The sequence below is a fragment of the Pleurodeles waltl genome, chromosome 6 (genome assembly GCF_031143425.1).
Source record: "Pleurodeles waltl isolate 20211129_DDA chromosome 6, aPleWal1.hap1.20221129, whole genome shotgun sequence".
Classification (NCBI taxonomy): domain Eukaryota; kingdom Metazoa; phylum Chordata; class Amphibia; order Caudata; family Salamandridae; genus Pleurodeles; species Pleurodeles waltl.
Window position 1 is genome coordinate 1,093,149,900 of NC_090445.1, and position 18,447 is coordinate 1,093,168,346.

At 45.7% G+C, this 18,447-nt stretch overlaps 1 long non-coding RNA gene across 2 annotated transcripts in view; it reads right to left on the reverse strand.

Moving 5' to 3' along the window:
• LOC138300593 (uncharacterized) overlaps nucleotides 1-15,763 on the reverse strand; it is an 82,161-nt gene extending 66,398 nt beyond the window's left edge. For both annotated transcript variants that reach the window (XR_011204965.1, XR_011204966.1), the window contains exons 1-3: nucleotides 15,214-15,763; nucleotides 5,600-5,716; nucleotides 4,178-4,225 (exon numbers count right to left, since the gene is read on the reverse strand). This is a non-coding gene — a long non-coding RNA (uncharacterized lncRNA). The remainder of the gene's footprint in view (nucleotides 1-4,177; nucleotides 4,226-5,599; nucleotides 5,717-15,213) is intronic.
• Between the last annotated feature and the right edge of the window lie 2,684 nt (nucleotides 15,764-18,447).

The following is an 18,447-nucleotide window of genomic DNA, read 5'->3' on the forward strand; positions in this document are numbered from 1 at the left end:
TAGGGCACAATGGGAGGGAGGTGCTGACCACAGCCTTACTTAAAGCTGAATAGGCTGTACCCTCTCCACAAACAAAGGGCTTAACAACCCTGGGCTGTCACTCCAGCCAGCTTGGAGCCAGGGTAGAGGAGGCAGGGAATTCCTTGCACTTCAAACCCACTGTCTAGAAGTTTTTCCCAGCTTCCAGGACCAGGGCACCAAGGTATAAATATTGGCACACAGACACCACAACTTGAGTACACTTCTGGACCTGTTGATACTCGGCCAGGAAGGAGTGGTGTGCAGTTGAAGGACTGCCACTCTCCTGTTCTGCACTTTGCTGGACTCCTGCTTGCTAAGCTGACCTGCTGCCTGGTGCCTTCTTGCCTGGGTGAGAAGGACTGGACCTGCATCTCTTGAATTCAGAGTGACTAAAAGGGCTATTTGGCTGGCCTCCTAATCTGAAGACTTAGGGACATAAAAGACTTCTGATCTACCCTGCTTTTCCAGCTGAACTTTGCAATCTGTGAGTCTACCATGTTAAGTGGTGCTACCCTAGTCCTGGACCCTTGGATGTGGGCCTCAGGTGCTTGCCAGCAGAACTGACACATGCTGTCTGGTGAGCAGTGCATCCGCGAGCAGAAGCAACGCATCTCCTTAGCTGTGTGGCACATCCTGGAGTAGAACCGACGCACTGCTGTGTGGATTGGAACCTGTCGTGAAAGACTTACATTTACTGTCACATCCCGCATCATGGGTTTGATGCATCGTCTTCAGAACCTCTGCTGTGCGAAGCTTCCCTGGAGCAGTTCCTCCATCTGTTGTCAACAGCAGTCTCAACACCGCCACCTAAAGCTCCGCACCACAGCTTCACTGTTTATTGGAACGTCGCTCTGCCGCAAGTGTGCAATGCATCCCCAACACTGGCCTTGGTATTGAAAGTTCTGTAGACGGGATCCTTGATGTCAATGCGACAGGATCTCGCACCAAAGCCTTGCCGCATCTCAGAACCAACGCATCACCTTGGCTGTGTGACGCTTCTTCGACGCGCATCCATGCAATGCTCCGCAACCAAGAATTAAGGTGCTTTGTTGAATGGGTCTAACTGGGTCCTTGTCGCCGGCCAACACTCTGATAGTCGGCCTGAACTTGTGACTTTGTCCCGGTCCAGCGCAACCAGATTTTCCCAACAGTGCTTCTTGCTTCTTGGCGCTAGTTTTATTTAAAACTTTAATATTCAATATCTCCGGTTCTAACACTAATTGGATTTTTGTTGTTTTGGTCTTATTTTATGTGTTAAAATCTACTCTATTTTCCTAACGCAGTTGTGGGCTCTTTTAGTGGTGTGTTTTCACTGTGTTACAGTTTGAGGTGTTGCACAAATACTTTACACATTGCCTCTAAATTAAGCCTGATTGCTCTGTGCCAAGCTACCAGGGGAAGAGCACAGGTTAATTTGGGGTTTCCTTGTGTCTTACACTGACAAGATGTGTGGTTGCTGCTTGACCAGGGTTCACATCCCAGTCAAACAACAACTCGGCTTCTTACAGTTTTTAATTTTGGTCTACATTTGTAGTAACCATGGCCTATTTGGTTGCGTTAACACAATTAGCAGAAAATTAGCCTTACTACGAGTTGCCTGACAATCTCTAAATGAGAGATTGAAAGATACTGAATACACATATATTTCTGTAACTTGCTTGTTAACCTTCCTTGTAATGTTACCACTAGATTCTCTTGGACAGTAGGTATAGACAGTAAGATAGACTGTCAGTGATCCTACTATGGTAAACTGTGGGCAAACTGAATGTTAAAATATTAATGTTTGTGTAGTCAACAAAGAAATACATTTTTGTGTGGTGACATATCAACCTCTAGTAAGGCAAATAAATGAAAATTCGATTAAACGCTGCCACAAAACCTTTGAAACAAGAGTCATGCATAAACACAAGTAACAAGAATTGGAAAAGCCAATACATCCAGCATGGGCTACAAAACTTTTGAGTTTGTCAACCCCTATTTTGTTTTGCTATTTTACTTTTTTAAACGTTATTGTTGGAGGGGGTGCCAGGCCTGTGCCAATATCTATAAATAAATGGCTAAAGGCAAAAATATTTTGATCACATATTGTCAAAGTAGTTCCTGGCACTGTAGGGAGCTATTTTGTGTGTGGCTTTGGTCTTGTTAAACAGCTTAATCCCATCACTCATAGGGAAGGTAGCCAATGGCTGAAGTGGTCTGACCCATGGCCCCTTTGTGCGCAGGCAGAGGAAAATGTGAAAGACACAACAGCCGAGCAATGACTGAAGAGGGCTAGCTGAAAACTCCAAAGCCTGAAAAAAAACTATATATGTATATATATTCAGAGAAAAAAAGAAAGGTTACAGTTAGGTTGACGTTTTACCCATACAAAATCATAGAAATTCAGCAGGCATAGTTATACTTATTCTTAAGAAACTACAACTCTTTGCTCAAAGTTACTTTCTGGCACGAGTTATAGTTTCTTACACTAAGTTTAACTATAATGATAACTTCTGAATTTCTATGGTTTTGTATGGGCAAAATATCAACTTAACTATAAGGTCCCAGTAACCTTTGTTTTTTCAGTGAAGTTATCAGGTCTTTGTAATGCACACATTAATATTTCTATCAGGTTGTGGACAGTCAGTCAGGGTCTTGCTTTTCCCATGGATTCAAGGAGGATCCGCGGAGGATTTGAGGATCCAGGGATCAGCCGAAAAAAAGGGCAATATTTAGTCCATATGGGGTCCCTACTCTTCCATGTGTCCTATGGGGTCAGGGTACCTGTATCAAGACCCCTTATATGTTTTCTAACTGATTTTCCTACCCCCAAGCAATGTGAGAAACAAAATGGCGGCCAAACCTTTTCTGTCAGGTTGCGGCCAGCCAATCACAGCCTTGTTTTAACTCCGAATTCACGGAGGCTCCACGGGGGATCCCCAACCCTATATATAGAAAAATTTGGTTTTCCTTTAGTAACTAGAAAACTACTGAAAGGATTTACACCAAATTACAAAAAGGGAGTGTGACGGGGCGTCTTCCTCCGAAGCCGCCCCTCGGTACCCCAGGGGCACATCTCAGCGTGCGGAAGGCCCCGGGGAGCCTTCCGGTGACCACCGTCCTGACCCGGAAGCTCTTCTGGGTGCTGCTGGCGGGCCAGAGAGGACAGAGCTGTGGGGCTTTTTAAAGGCCCCAACCATGGTACGAGAGGGAGACGATCGGAAGCAGAAGAGGGATCCCGAAGACCCGCAGATGCCATCCCAGAGAAACGCGACCAGCTGGCGTCTCGGAAAGCAGGGAACCAGGAGGAAGCCCACGCTGAATCCGGCCATGCTCTGGAGAGCGTGGCCACACCAGGTACGGCAGGGGGAAGATACTAGGGGGGAGGGGAGGGGTTGGGAACGGTGGATTTGCTGGTTGGGCTCGGTTTCATTTTGGTATGTTTATTTTCTCCCCAATTACAACGGGTTTGATTTCTTTATTTAGTTTTTTTTTCTGTGACTGAGGGGATCTGGAGCTGAGTCTTGCAACAACACAGCCAGCAACCATAGACACCCGTGTTTTGCTCCTGGAGCCTCCAAACAGTTTTTTTCCTTTATGACGGCCCATATTGTAAAAACCACCCCGAACTCGATCATAGCGGCAGGAAGTCGGTTAAAGTAGTGGTTTATTTTATTTATTTTTTTGTATTATATGGGACAACTCAGGTTCAGTTAGGTGGTACTATTGAGTAGGAGGAAGAAAACATTTCAGTGTCGAACTTAAAACTACAAGACAAGATATATATATATATATATATATATATATATATATATATATATATATATATATATATATATATATATATATATATATATATATTGCCACTACAGAGTCTGCTAGAACACGTAGAAAAAACAGATAAAGAGAACAAATAACCCATTTAGCCAACAGGAGAAATAGAGAGAAGACTGAGAGTAAAAGGGAAAAAAGAGAAAGGAAGGAAGGAAACAGTGAGAAGAACTAAAGGAAAGGCAGAAGAAAAGCAGGGAAAGGAGATACTAGTAACGGAAGAAAAAAAAGGAGAGAAAGAAGAAAAAGGAATAGGATAAGGAAAGAGCCTATTCAGACAAACGAAGGAAGAAAGGGAACAAAAGGGGGGGGGCTAAAAAAGGGAAAAGAAGGGAGAACTACATACCCACTACCTGTGTTCTTCTTTCCTTTACATGCTCCTCCTGAGTGGACCCTGGGGAACAAAAGACAGATGTGAAGAAAACGTGTGAAGGCCCAGATAAAGAAGGAAACAAACAAAAGGCCATCAAAGACAATCCAAAAGACAGACATTGTCATATGTTCAATCAATAAAACTCTTTCTGACTATACATTCACCTCCCTTCATTTTCTGACGCCTCTCACAGGGAGCTTTCTGGACCAAGAGCTAGCTGTCTGCCATATCTGGTGTAAATCCGTCCAGCGGTTCGGGCTGTAGTTGTGTTCCAAATCCCTATGGAAATTAACATGGGGGAAACGTGTTTGGGGACCCCCCTTTTTCTCAGCCTCCGCTCGACTGATCACCCCGAAACTTTCCAGACCGCAGCTGAAGAGAGTGTTAAAAAGGGTTTTGTAACTTGCCTATATCTTTGGCACCACTTGACAAATCTTCACAACATTTTTCAAAACAAAATCAAAAGTCACATCAGCTGCTGTCTGGAAAGTTTTGGGGTGATCCGTTAAGCGGGGGCCAAGAAAAAAAGAGGGGGTAAAAAAGGTCAGCTTCCCATGTTAATTCTCATAGGGAATTTGAACAGCGATAGCACATTAAACCACTGGACAGAATTACACCACATTTGGCAGAAAGGTAGCTCTTGGTCAAGAAAGATCTGTTTTGTTGTTTGGTGCAAATTTGAGTGGTTTCTGAGAAATTAAAGAAAATATTTGTATGTATAGGGATGCAAAGGCTCCATGAACCCTCCCAATATCGTACTGAGATCTGATTGCTGCCAACACTTCAACAAGGAAGCTTTGCAACCACGTTGGGACTCAGCTTCAGCCTCGTCTCAGAAAAAAAGATAAAAAAAGAACATAAAGGGCCAGGGTAGATACAACCACCAGAGCAAAAAAGCATTTGTTTAAAAAAATGTTGGCAGAAGCTGTGGCGGATCCTCACCACAGAAATTCACCAGTTATAATTGGAGTTATCTCAAGTAACTATAACACGTGCCCCAAGGAACTAGAACTCACGCCCTCACCATGCACTGCTAATTACCCCACATAATACATCACTCATGACATCTCTGATAACATCATTGATAATATCAATGTAACATTTGCAGTAAAATTATTTAGCAGAAAACTGTGCAATGCGAGGGCGTGAGTTAAAGTTACCTTAGGACCTTTGGGTTTTTAGGTGAATTTCAGTTTTTTAAATTCTATTTACTAACTATAATGTCCCTGTAACCTTTGTTTTTTTCAGTGTATATATATATATATATATATATATATATATATATATATATATATACACACACACACACACACACACACATCACCTACTGGTGGTTGCCAATAGGTATTTATATTTAGGACCACGTCTCCATAGAAAAAGCGTTTTTTGACTTGCCTATAATCTTTGATGCCGTTTGACAAATCATCACGAAATTTCCCCAAAAATTGTTCCTGAGAATCTTGTTGTTCATGGGAAGTTTTGGGGTGATCCGTCAAGCTGGAGCTGAGGAAACTGAGGGGACAAAAGAAGTACATTTCCCATGTTAATTCCCATAGGAGCTTTGAACACAACTACAGCCAGAACCACTGGACGGAGTTACACCAAATTTGGCATAATGGTAGCTTTTGGTCCACGTATTTCTCTTTTTGTTATTTGGTGTAAATCCATTCAGTAGTTTAATAGAAATTAAAGGAAAACTAAGTGTGTATATCTAAAAGCGTGAAGGCTTTGCTAATCCTCCGACAGCCTAGCAGCCATCTTGGGACTCTGCTTCATCGGAGTCCTTGGAAAAAAAGATAAAAAGTAAGAAAATGGGCCACGGTAAGGGGACCTTGACCCCTTAGCTCTGGAGCTAGGGTCACCTCAGGGGAAAAAAGTGCTTTTTGTTAAAAATCTTTACTGTGAATTTGCGACGGGGTTGCGAATCCACGGGGAGAAGCGCAGTCTCTCACACTTCTTTTAATAAAGCCCCTGGGTGGGCCAGGTCACACGAGCATATAAAAAATAAAGGAGACGTGCACGGGGCCCCCTATTAGGGCTTATTTATGCCCCAGGGACTGTCATCTCCCCGGGGCTTATATTTATTAGTATGTTAAGCGCCTACCCCCGTAGACCCGGGGACCGACACCTTCCCGGGACCGCATGTGTCATTTATACAGGGGGACCCTCTCCCCCCCCCCCCCTACAGCCCCAGGGTCCGACACCTCTGCGGGGATGAAATAATATGATAAAGGGGGTCTGTTACAGACTTCTGGCCATGGGGACCACCACCTACTAAGGGCAATTGATTACCAATAATAGGGGGCTGCGGGGTTCCCCCCCAGCCCTGGGGACAACCACCTCCCCAGGACAGTTGACTGAAAATAAGTTGGGGCTGCACGCCTCCCCTCTTCTCCACAGCCCCGGGGACTGCCACCTGCCCAGGTCTGAACTAAAATAATGAAGGGGGTCCGTCACGGACCCCTGGCTCCGGGGACCACCACCTCCCCTGGGCTGTTTAAGGATGGAGGGGGCCCTGAGGCCCCTCCTTGTCGAGCCAATAATGGTCCTGGGGACCACCACCTCCTCAGGGCCAGCTCCTGCTATGTCCTGGGGGGCCACCCCCCGGGACATAACTTTTGCTCTGACTTGGTGAGAGCTTTGACAGCTACCGCCAAGTCAGAGCAAGCACAAGTCCACTCGCAGCAAGCGACACCTGTCAAGCTTGCTGAGAGTGGAAGTTTCCTTTGTTTCCCGGCCTGCAGACATGTATTCAGGGAAACAGAGGAAACAATAGCTCTCACAGGCAGGGAGCTGGATATTTAGCAGCCTCCTGTCTGTGACAGCAATGCCGGCTCCAGCAGGAGGCAGGGTCTGGCTGGGACCAAGGGGGCCTTGAGGCTCCTCCTACAGTCCATTGGAGACTGGTTGCCTTGGAGGGCACTCTGGAGAGACAACCTGGCCCTGGGAGATGGGGTCCCTGGGGCCGAAATCAGCCTATGGAGTGAGCCGCGCAGCTCCCTCCCCCTAAAAAAAAAAATGTTTTATAAGGCCAGGCCCCGGGGATGGGGTCCCGGGGACCGAAACTGGCCATGGGTGGAGGTCCTCACACCCCTCCATCTCCGTTGAATGAAGTCCGGGCCCTGTGGGACAGGGTCCCCGGGGCTGAGACCAAACAGGGGAGTGCAGCTGTGCAGCTCCCCACCCTCCACATTGGCCATTCACCCATTGAGGTAGCACTTACTAACTAACCAGTAGAAAGTGCTCCAGCTGGACAGACCTTTTGTACACAACTGTGGACTCTTATTGCATAAACAAGCAGGTGAGCATGATGCTCATTTTACAGAAATTAAGCCTCAACAGGAAGCACATACAAATCTAAACGCAGCAGGTGCCCCAGTTGAAGCTCCACTTCTGGAAAGGACAAATGCTCCTAACTCCTGGGCTTGGTGAAGGCAAAGCAAATTTGTCGACTCTGTGTTTCCATTTTGAAAAATTATCTCAAATCCTTTGCAGAGATGAATGCAGCTTTCATCTATTGTAGTGCAATCAGACACCCTCACACCTACATAGACCCTCTCACACCCACTCTCACACCCAGACACCCTCACAGCCACTCTCACACCCAGAGACACCTTCTCACACCTATTCTCACACCCAGAGAGATAAGCTCTGCGGCCTTTTGTCGTACGCAGCATGGGGTTGGGTGATTAGGGGGGTTGACCGCAGAGACTGGCCATGCGCATCGGTGGTTGGATTAAAATATTGTAATGAAAATTACTTTACGTTTTAAAAAACCATAGCAATTCACTTAAAAAACAAAACAAGGGGTTACAGGGACATAATAGTTAGGTTCCGAATTTACTCACACAAAACCAGAGAAATTCAACAGTTATAGTTATGGTTATCTAAAGTAACTATAACTCGCGCCTTAAGGTAACTATAACTCACACCTTCGCCATGCACTGCTAATTACCCCAGATATTACATCACCTTTTATAACATTATTGATAATATCACTGTAACATTTGCAGTAACATTATTAATGAGAAAACTGTGCATGATATATATCACACAACACTAGTACCGGAGTCCCGAGGCTCAATTCAGTGGCGGGCCAAGCGTGAACCCAGAAATCCACATACATAATGCATCAAATCCTCAAAATTGAAAGGAAATACTCGGACACGTTCGTAATTGCATATTGTTAGAAATGGGGTCTCTAGTTGGCAGTCGGTTTGCACCCTGTCCAAGTAGGGACCCTCACTCTAGTCAGGATAAGGGAGATAACCGCTCAGATAACCCCTGCTCACCCCCTTAGTAGCTTGGCACAAGCAGTCAGGCTTATCTCAGAAGTAATGTGTAAAGCATTTGCACATAACACACAGTAATACGTGAAAACACTACAAAAGGACGCCACACCAGTTTTAGAAAAATAGCCAATATTTATCTTTACAAAACAAGAACAAATGCAATAAAAATCCAACATACAGTAATAAAAATATGAATTCTGCAAGATTTACTCAGAAATGCAGTTCCTTGAAGTCGATAACTCCACCTGGGGCTATCACGGCGTTGTGATAAGCAAAACCAACAGTTCAGGCCGGCCGGAGCTTTGTGGGCCAGCTGCGGTGTCGGGAAGACCTGCAAACAGTACCTTGGATTCGCAGGGCGTCGTGATCTTTGCAGTGAGCTACAAAGAGCGGCGTCTCAGGGTCAGTTCTGGAGTCGTGCAGGAGTCGTCGGGCCCTTGAGGTCACACGCGTTGCAGATCAAAATCCAGGCTGATGAAGTCAGGTGCGCCGGCGTGGATGGCATCAGGGCTGTGGTGCGAAGCGGGACGATGGGACATGTGGTGCCCACAGGTCACGTTGCAGGCAGCAGCTCGGTGATGGTGTCCAGCGGCGTTGGTGAGACCAGGGCTGCAGTGTTTAGCGGGGCAGTGCGACGTGCGGTGTCCACAGGTCACGGTGCAGGCAGCGGCGCCGGCGCTGCTGAAGCACTGTTGTCGGTAGGTCAAAGCCAGCGGTGCGAGACGGGACGGTGCTTCGTGACCCTTAGGAGCGGTGTCTACAGGCCACGGTGCAGGCAGGATGCCTGGTGACGACACAGGAGTCGATGGTGCTGGCGTCGGAAGACCGCGGCTGCGGGGAGGGACGGGACGGTGCTTTGTGTACCTCACGAGCCGTGTCCACAGGCCACGGTACAGGCAGCGGTGCCGGTGTTAGCAGGAGCGGCGGGGATGCCCAGGCTGCGGTGTGAGCAGGCGATGCCGGAGTGTGGGGCCCACAGGTCGCGGTGCGAGCAGTGGCTCAGTGAAGTCGTCCGATGGCGGCATCGGAGAGACCAGGGTCGTGGTGCAAAGCCGGGCAATGCGACTCCGTGTGGCGTCAGCAGGTCACAGTGCAGGCTAGTGGCGTCGTTGGCGGCGTCGCAGTGGTTTCTCCTCTTGAAAGCACAAACACACAGTTCCCAGTGCTGCAGGTCAAGGAAACTGAAGTCTTTGGTGACCCTGAGACTTCCAACAGGATGCAAGCTCTACTCTAAGAGAATTTTCTCAAGCAGGACACACAGCAAAGTTCACCCTTTGCACTCTTTTCAGGCAGAAGCAGCAACTGCAGGCCAGTCCAGCAAAGCAACACAGCAAAGGGACAGTACTCCTCCTTCAGCTCTTCAGCTCTTCTCCTGGGCAGAGGTTCCTCTGTATTCTAGAAAGATTCTAAAAGTCTGGGGTTTTGGGTCTTCTTCTTATACCCAGTTCTGGCTTTGAAGTTGGCAAACTTCAAAGCAAAGTCTCAAATATTTGCAAGATCCTTCCTTGTCCAGGCCAGGCCCCAGACACTCACCAGGGGGTCGGAGACGGCATTGTGTGAGGGCAGGCACAGTCCTTTCAGGTGTGAGTGACCACTCCTCCCCTCCCCTCCAGCACAGATGGCTAATCAAGATATGCAGGCTACACCCCAGCCCCCTTTGTGTCACTGTCTAGAGGAAAGGTGTGAACAACCCAACTGTCAAACTGACCCAGACGGGGAATCCACAAAAAGGCAGAGTCACAGAATGGTTTAAGCAAGAAAATGCTTCTTTCTAAAAGTGGTATTTTCAAACAGACAATTTAAAAACCAACTTCACTAAAAGATGTATTTTTAAATTGTGAGTTCAGAGACCCTAAACTCCACATTTGTATCTGCTCTCAAAGGGAATCTGTGCTTTAAGGATATTTACAGGCAGCCCCCATGTTAAACTATGAGAGAGATAGGCCTTGCACAGTGAAAACCAAATTTGGCAGTATTTCACCGTTAGGACATATAAAACACACTGCACCCTGCTCCTGGGGCTACCTAGGGCCTACCTTAGGGGTGCCGGACATGTAGTAGAAGGGAAGGTTTAGGCCTGGCAAGTGGGTACACTTGCCAAGTCGAATTGGCAGTTTAAAACTGCACACACAGACACTGCAGTGGCAGGTCTGAGACATGTTTACGGGGCTACTAATGTGTGTGGCACAACCAGTGCTGCAGGCCCACTAGTAGCATTTGATTTACAGGCCCTGGGCACCTCTAGTGCACTTTACTAGGGACTTACCAGTAAAACAAATATGCCAATCATGGATAAACAAATCAACAGTATATTTTACACAGAGAGCATATGCACTATAGCACTGGTTAGCGGTGGTAAAGTGCCCAGAGTCCTAAAGCCAACAAAAACAGGTCAGAAGAAATGGGAGGAAGGAGGCAAAAAGACTGCGGATGACCCTGCAAAAAGGGCCATTTCCAACACATAGGTTTTCTATTAAAATGATGCCTCCTCTCAACTTGTTTCAGCCGTAGCCTTGATCACGTATGGGACAGCGGTTTAATTTGCATTTTAAATACCATCTATAGTACAGACATAAACGACGGACTAACACACACATTTTCCTACAATACATAGAAAGGTGGCCGCCATTTTAGAATGTAAAATCATACTTATTTTAATCCTTCAATATTTACAATTTTATACTAAGCGTGTCCCAATCTGTGAGATTGATGGATACCTGCTCGTCCCACCCATAAACAGATTCGCTTAGCTGGGTGCAAAGCAAGTGCCCATCTCCGTCCCCTGTACCTGTCTGTACACTTGATTATCAAACAGGAAAAAGTTATTTTTGAGACAATAGCTGATCATGTCAGAAATCATTTCGGTATGTAACAGATATGATATTGAGCTAGCTCTCATGTAGTGTCTAACGGCTGTTAGCCCTAGGTCATGTTGAATGCATGTACAGGGAGTGCAGAATTATTAGGCAAGTTGTATTTTTGAGGATTAATTTTATTATTGAACAACAACCATGTTCTCAATGAACCCAAAAAACTCATTAATATCAAAGCTGAATATTTTTGGAAGTAGTTTTTAGTTTGTTTTTAGTTTTAGCTATGTTAGGGGGATATCTGTGTGTGCAGGTGACTATTACTGTGCATAATTATTAGGCAACTTAACAAAAAACAAATATATACCCATTTCAATTATTTATTATTACCAGTGAAACCAATATAACATCTCAACATTCACAAATATACATTTCTGACATTCAAAAACAAAACAAAAACAAATCAGTGACCAATATAGCCACCTTTCTTTGCAAGGACACTCAAAAGCCTGCCATCCATGGATTCTGTCAGTGTTTTGATCTGTTCACCATCAACATTGCGTGCAGCAGCAACCACAGCCTCCCAGACACTGTTCAGAGAGGTGTACTGTTTTCCCTCCTTGTAAATCTCACATTTGATGATGGACCACAGGTTCTCAATGGGGTTCAGATCAGGTGAACAAGGAGGCCATGTCATTAGATTTCCTTCTTTTATACCCTTTCTTGCCAGCCACGCTGTGGAGTACTTGGACGCGTGTGATGGAGCATTGTCCTGCATGAAAATCATGTTTTTCTTGAAGGATGCAGACTTCTTCCTGTACCACTGCTTGAAGAAGGTGTCTTCCAGGAACTGGCAGTAGGACTGGGAGTTGAGCTTGACTCCATCCTCAACCCGAAAAGGCCCCACAAGCTCATCTTTGATGATACCAGCCCAAACCAGTACTCCACCTCCACCTTGCTGGCGTCTGAGTCGGACTGGAGCTCTCTGCCCTTTACCAATCCAGCCACGGGCCCATCCATCTGGCCCATCAAGACTCACTCTCATTTCATCAGTCCATAAAACCTTAGAAAATCAGTCTTGAGATATTTCTTGGCCCAGTCTTGACGTTTCAGCTTGTGTATCTTGTTCAGTGGTGGTCGTCTTTCAGTTTTTCTTACCTTGGCCATGTCTCTGAGTATTGCACACCTTGTGCTTTTGGGCACTCCAGTGATGTTGCAGCTCTGAAATATGGCCAAACTGGTGGCAAGTGGCATCGTGGCAGCTGCACGCTTGACTTTTCTCAGTTCATGGGCAGTTATTTTGCGCCTTGGTTTTTCCACACGCTTCTTGCGACCCTGTTGACTATTTTGAATGAAACGCTTGATTGTTCGATGATCACGCTTCAGAAGCTTTGCAATTTTAAGAGTGCTGCATCCCTCTGCAAGATATCTCACTATATTTGACTTTTCTGAGCCTGTCAAGTCCTTCTTTTGACCCATTTTGCCAAAGGAAAGGAAGTTGCCTAATAATTATGCACACCTGATATAGGGTGTTGATGTCATTAGACCACACCCCTTCTCATTACAGAGATGCACATCACCTAATATGCTTAATTGGTAGTAGGCTTTCGAGCCTATACAGCTTGGAGTAAGACAACATGCATAAAGAGGATGATGTGGTCAAAATACTCATTTGCCTAATAATTCTGCACTCCCTGTATAGAGACTCATACCTTCCATTGTTAGGAGCAAATAATCATCCTCCCATTGAAGACCATCAATCAATTTCAAGAAATATGTCGTATTCTTAATGTATGACGGACGGCCCTCAACAAATGGTCTGAGAAAATAATCTATATATCTTGAGATATTCTCAAGTAAAGAACCCATAGCGGAGACGATAGGTCTTCCCGGAAGAGTTTTCTTATTTTTGTATAGCTTCAGTAGAAGGTACAATATAGGAATTACAGGATGATCACATTTCAAAAAACAGTATTCCTCCCAATTCAATAAATCTCTTTCTCTCCAATCAGACAATAACTCATAATAGAGGACATTAGCTAACTTCACATCAGACATCTTAGCTTGTGTATAGCATTTGGAATCTTTTAGTTGTCTTTCCCCTTCTATTAAATATTGACTTTTGTCTAAAATCACTACATTCTCTCCTTTATCGGATTGACGAATCACTATATTGGAGTCATTTTTCAACCTTTGTAAAGCCACTTTCTGAGAATCAGAAAGGTTGTCAAGCTTTCTATTCCTCGGTTCATATCTGATTTTTTTCAATTGTTCAATGACATCCCTCTCAAAAACCTCTATGGCCTCACACTGTACCGCTGGTACAAACGTCCATTTTGATCTGAATAGAGTTAGACATGGTATATCTGTCTCAATTTCTAAACCAACCAAATTCAAAACTGGATCATCATGGGCTTCAATATCATCATGTAAAATAGATAATGTGTGTAACAATTCTATATCAGAGATACATAATCTACTGACCTCACACTTATCTAATACATGTGGTTCTTCTGTCACTCTCATCTGGTACCATTTTTTCAACTTCAATTTCCTGACAAAATGGAAAAGGTCAATCCTAGTCTGTACATAATCTAAATCATTAGTAGGACAAAACGATAGGCCTAATGCCAAAAGTCCTCTTTCTTCGTCAGTTAATACCCTACTAGATACATTTACCACAGTCATTGTGTTACTTTCCGGGCCCTTGTTGTTACACCCACTGGCCTGAGATCTTCTTTTCCTTCCTCGTATCTTCCCTGCACGATTCCTCTTCCTCTGCCACTCATTCCTCGACCCTTGCCTCTCTGGGGGAATGATTCTTTCCTTTGGTCTGTCCTTCCTTGATTCAGGAGGCGAAATTGTTTTTAAAAAAAATTGACCTGTTGACATTTTTATCAACCCCAGACCCTTTTTCCAGAATAGAATGCAACCTCTTCCAGTTCTCTTGTATTTCCACAAATATTGGTCTCAGCCATTACATCTGTTGGTTTCTTCTCACTCTCTGTGTACATATAATCATATTTCCGATGAAACATTAGGATCCTTCCTGACTGGTAATCCTTAAAGTCCCGAATAAATTTCTGTTGTTTTTGGATATAATGTCCTCCTCAAATTTTGCCAGTTTCTTCTCTAAATTACTTTTAAATTCCTCCAATATATCCTCTGACACCAATGTCGGTATCTTTGTAGTTATCTTGTCTATTTCTTCCAAGATGTAGGTTCTATCTTTAGATGCATACTTAATTAATATCCTCATCATATTAAGTGAACTTTTCTTTGCATTTTCCGCCCATTCTTCCAGCATATCTGGTTCAGGATCTTCATAAATTGGAATAGATTTGTAAACCTCTAGGCACCCTTTCCACATCAATATACTGCTGTAAAGATTCAATTTCCCACCATTTCGAGAGTTCCTTCAATTATAATTTTTCCAATTTCTCATATAACACTTGTAAGTTAAGTGCGAGTCCCGCACTTGATGCTCCTTGGTTTCCCCCCGACTTTCTACTGACTGGACTCCTTACGTTGAACCTCTAATGAGGAAGACATTGTAACAGACTATACTCGTATTCACACCGCAGTACTCCAAATGTGAGCACTTAGCCCTTATGGCCCACTCCAACACAAGCCTCCTCATGAATTAAAAAACTGATAGCCTGCCCCAAAAATGGTCAATATTATCATCAAACAAGTCATACAGTAGATAATGCCGTAGAGTCCAAACCCTGTCACTTTCTTGAAAACATATGGAGCTGCAATCCTCGCCGAGGGAAAATATACTTGGCTCTCTTAAACCACATGTAATAGCATAAAAATCTCACAACGATGTTAATAGTTGTATATCATATCCATGCAGCAAGATATTTTGTTTCACTCATAACAAACTTGCCATGTGTAATCCTACCTCAGCGCTCGACTTATTTCTTGCAAGTTCTTCGTGACTCTTGAAGGTATGCTATTCCACTTTCATTTTGTGCATTTTTCATAACCTCCATAGTTCAAATTCTTTCGTTGTTCGTGAAACACTTCATAGTTTCACAACCACTCCAACTACAGAACTTTAGCTTGCACATCCCAGGATTCACTCCTTTTAAGGTAGCCACTCCAAACGTGCTTATTTTTCTCACATCGGCGTGTTAATGGTAAACACATGGTCTGAACTTCACAAGGCTGCCGTAGATACAATTCGGTCGGCTCAGTTTTGAATCGTACTTTCCATTCCATGAAGATAATACTACTCGTGGGAGCCTCAGTAATGACTAAATATCACACAACACTGGTACCGGAGTCCCCAGGCTGAACTTAGTGGTGGTCCGAGCGTAGACCCGGAAATCCACATACAAAATGCACCAAATCCTCAAAATTGAAAGGAAGTACTCGGACACGTTTGTAATTGCATATGTTTTCTAATAAAACAATGCCTCCTCCCAACGCGTTTCAGCTGTAGCCTTGATCACGTATGGGACGGCTGTTTAATTTGCATATTAAATACCATCTATAGAACAAACATAAATGACGGACTAACACACACATATTCCTACAATACAAAGAAAAGCGGCCGCCATCTTAGAATGTCAAAACATACTTGTTCTAATCCTTCAGTACTTACATTTTTATACTGAGCGTGTTCCATTCTGTGAGAACGATACATATATAGAAAACTTTATACAGCAGACGGACTGTATATATAAATATATGTATATATACTTCAACAAAACCAATGTTGAAGACGCCCTTTCTATGGACTGGGGCTCATTCAGCAGGCATCACCGCAGCAACTATATTCTCCGTTCCCACCAAATTACCAATCTCCGGAAGGAAAAACAAGCCACACCAGTGGATTCACTTAATCAGTCTTTACTGACAGCGCTTAGGGAAACACAATACGTTTCAACCGTTCTCTGGTCTTCATCACATGGCATGTAGTTTTGTACCACCCATTTTCAAAGGACTATAATGGCGACAGACAGAAACAAAAAACTTTGCTCAGCAACAATATAATGTGTTCAAAAGAAAAGCTTCCAAAATGGAAAAATGAACAGATTCAATACAATTGTGCATAAAACAAAACGAATGTTCTATTCCTGACTAACATCATTAATTGTGATACTGGCACCACACTTAGGCCCTCATTACCACCCTGGCAGTTGGTGATAAAGTGGCGGTAATACCGCCAACAGGCTGGCGGTAAATTCCACCAAATTATGATGATGGTGGAAAGAGCTTAGACAGCCACTTTACCACACCGACCGCCAAGGTGGAAACGACAGGCACTATGGCAGTAGCCGCCTACAGCCAGGGGAAAGACAATGTTCCGCCCACTGTATTAAGACACAGGAAACCGCCACCTTTTCCGGGGCGGTACCAACGACATCAAAACTTTGGCGGAAACACTGCACAGAAGGAAAACGACTCACCTGTGGAGACTCAGGAAAGAACCACCCCGCCATTGAGCCCAAACTGCAAATATTCCCAATGCTGTTCTACGTCCTGCTCCACCACGAACACCAACGACGGCGAAGGTGACCACTGTGAGCACAGCCACCTAGCCCACAGGGGAGGTGGGGAGGAAAACGAGCACAACACACACCCCACACACACCATACATACAACTAGATGCAGTAATAAAACATATATACCCCGTACCCCTCTGGAAAAATGCAAAGACAACACGAACAGATAAAAGTGAGTGTAATAAGATAAATAAAGTAGTAATATGTGCATCCAATCTGAAAGTATATACATATTTACAAAACAAGGGACACTGCCCAGTCCTCAATGTTCGTGGGCCACAGGGCCACATCACAAAGTCCAAGGCCCCACTTGATTCCTGCAACAACACGGAGAGAACACTGCAGGGGCATCAGTACAAAAATAGGCACAGGGGGACACCTCAGCCGGCAGATGGAACAACACCACTGGTCCTGGAGGGGGCAACATGCCCTGTGCTCAGTCCTGTGGAGTGCAAGGCCACAGTCTCTCAAGTGGGTGACTTGCCCACATGCTCTGGAGAGGGCAACATGCCCGGTGCTCGGTCTTGGGGAGTGCATGGCCACAGTCTCTCAAGTGGGTGACTTGCCCACATGCTTTGGAGGGGGCAACATGACCTGTGCTCGGACCTGGGGAGTGCAAGGCCACAGTCTCTCCAGTGTGTGACTTGCCCACTGGATCTGGAGGGGTCAACATGCCCTGTGATCTACATCCTAGGGAGGATGGGTGAGTGGATGGCTTCTCCACTGGTTCTGGTGGGGGCATCATGCCCTGTGAACTTCATCTTGGGGAGGATGGGGTGAGTGGATGGCTTCTCCACTGGTTCTGGAAGGGGTGCCCTGTGATCTGCATCCTCGGGAGGAAGGGGTGAGTGGATAGCTTCTCTACTGGTTCTGGAGAGGGCATCGTGCCCTGTGATCTTCATCCTGGGGAGGATGGGGTGAGTGGATGGCTTCTCCACTGGTTCTGGAGAGGGCATCGTGCCCTGTGATCTTCATCCTGGGGAGGATGGGGTGAGTGGATGGCTTCTCTACTGGTTCTGGAGGGGGCATTGTGCCCTGTGATCTTCATCCTGGGGAGGATGGGGTGAGTGGATGGCTTCTCCACTGGTTCTGGAGGGGGCATCGTGCCCTGTGATGCAGGACTTGGGGAGTGCAAGGTCACAGTCTCTCAGCTGGGTGTCAGTCCCACAGGATTTGCAGGGGCAGCCCACACAACAGCCCATGGACGCAGGACTACACACTGTCCACCGGCGGTGATGGCTGCTCAGTGGTGTTGCTGCTGCTGGTGGTGGTTTTGGGGGGAAGCTCCTGCCCATCCCCTGCAGCCTCGGATGGCTGCCCACTGCTGGTGGTGGTGCTGGTGTTGCTGATGCAGGTTGTGGGGGGAAGCTCCTGCCCATCCCCTGCAGCCTTGGACGGCTGCCTGCTGCTGGTGGTGGTGCTGGTGCTACTGCTGCTGCTGGTGGTTGTGGGGGGAAGCTCCTGCCCATCCCCTGCAGCCTTGGATGGCTGCACCACCATGGTTGGTGGTGGGGGCTCTGACTGAGTCCCAGCACCAGGCCCCTTGCCCTTTCTGCCTGCAGGTGCAGGCCCCTTGCCCTTCCTAGCAGCAGTTGGTGATGGCTCCTTGCTCCTCTTGGCAGCAG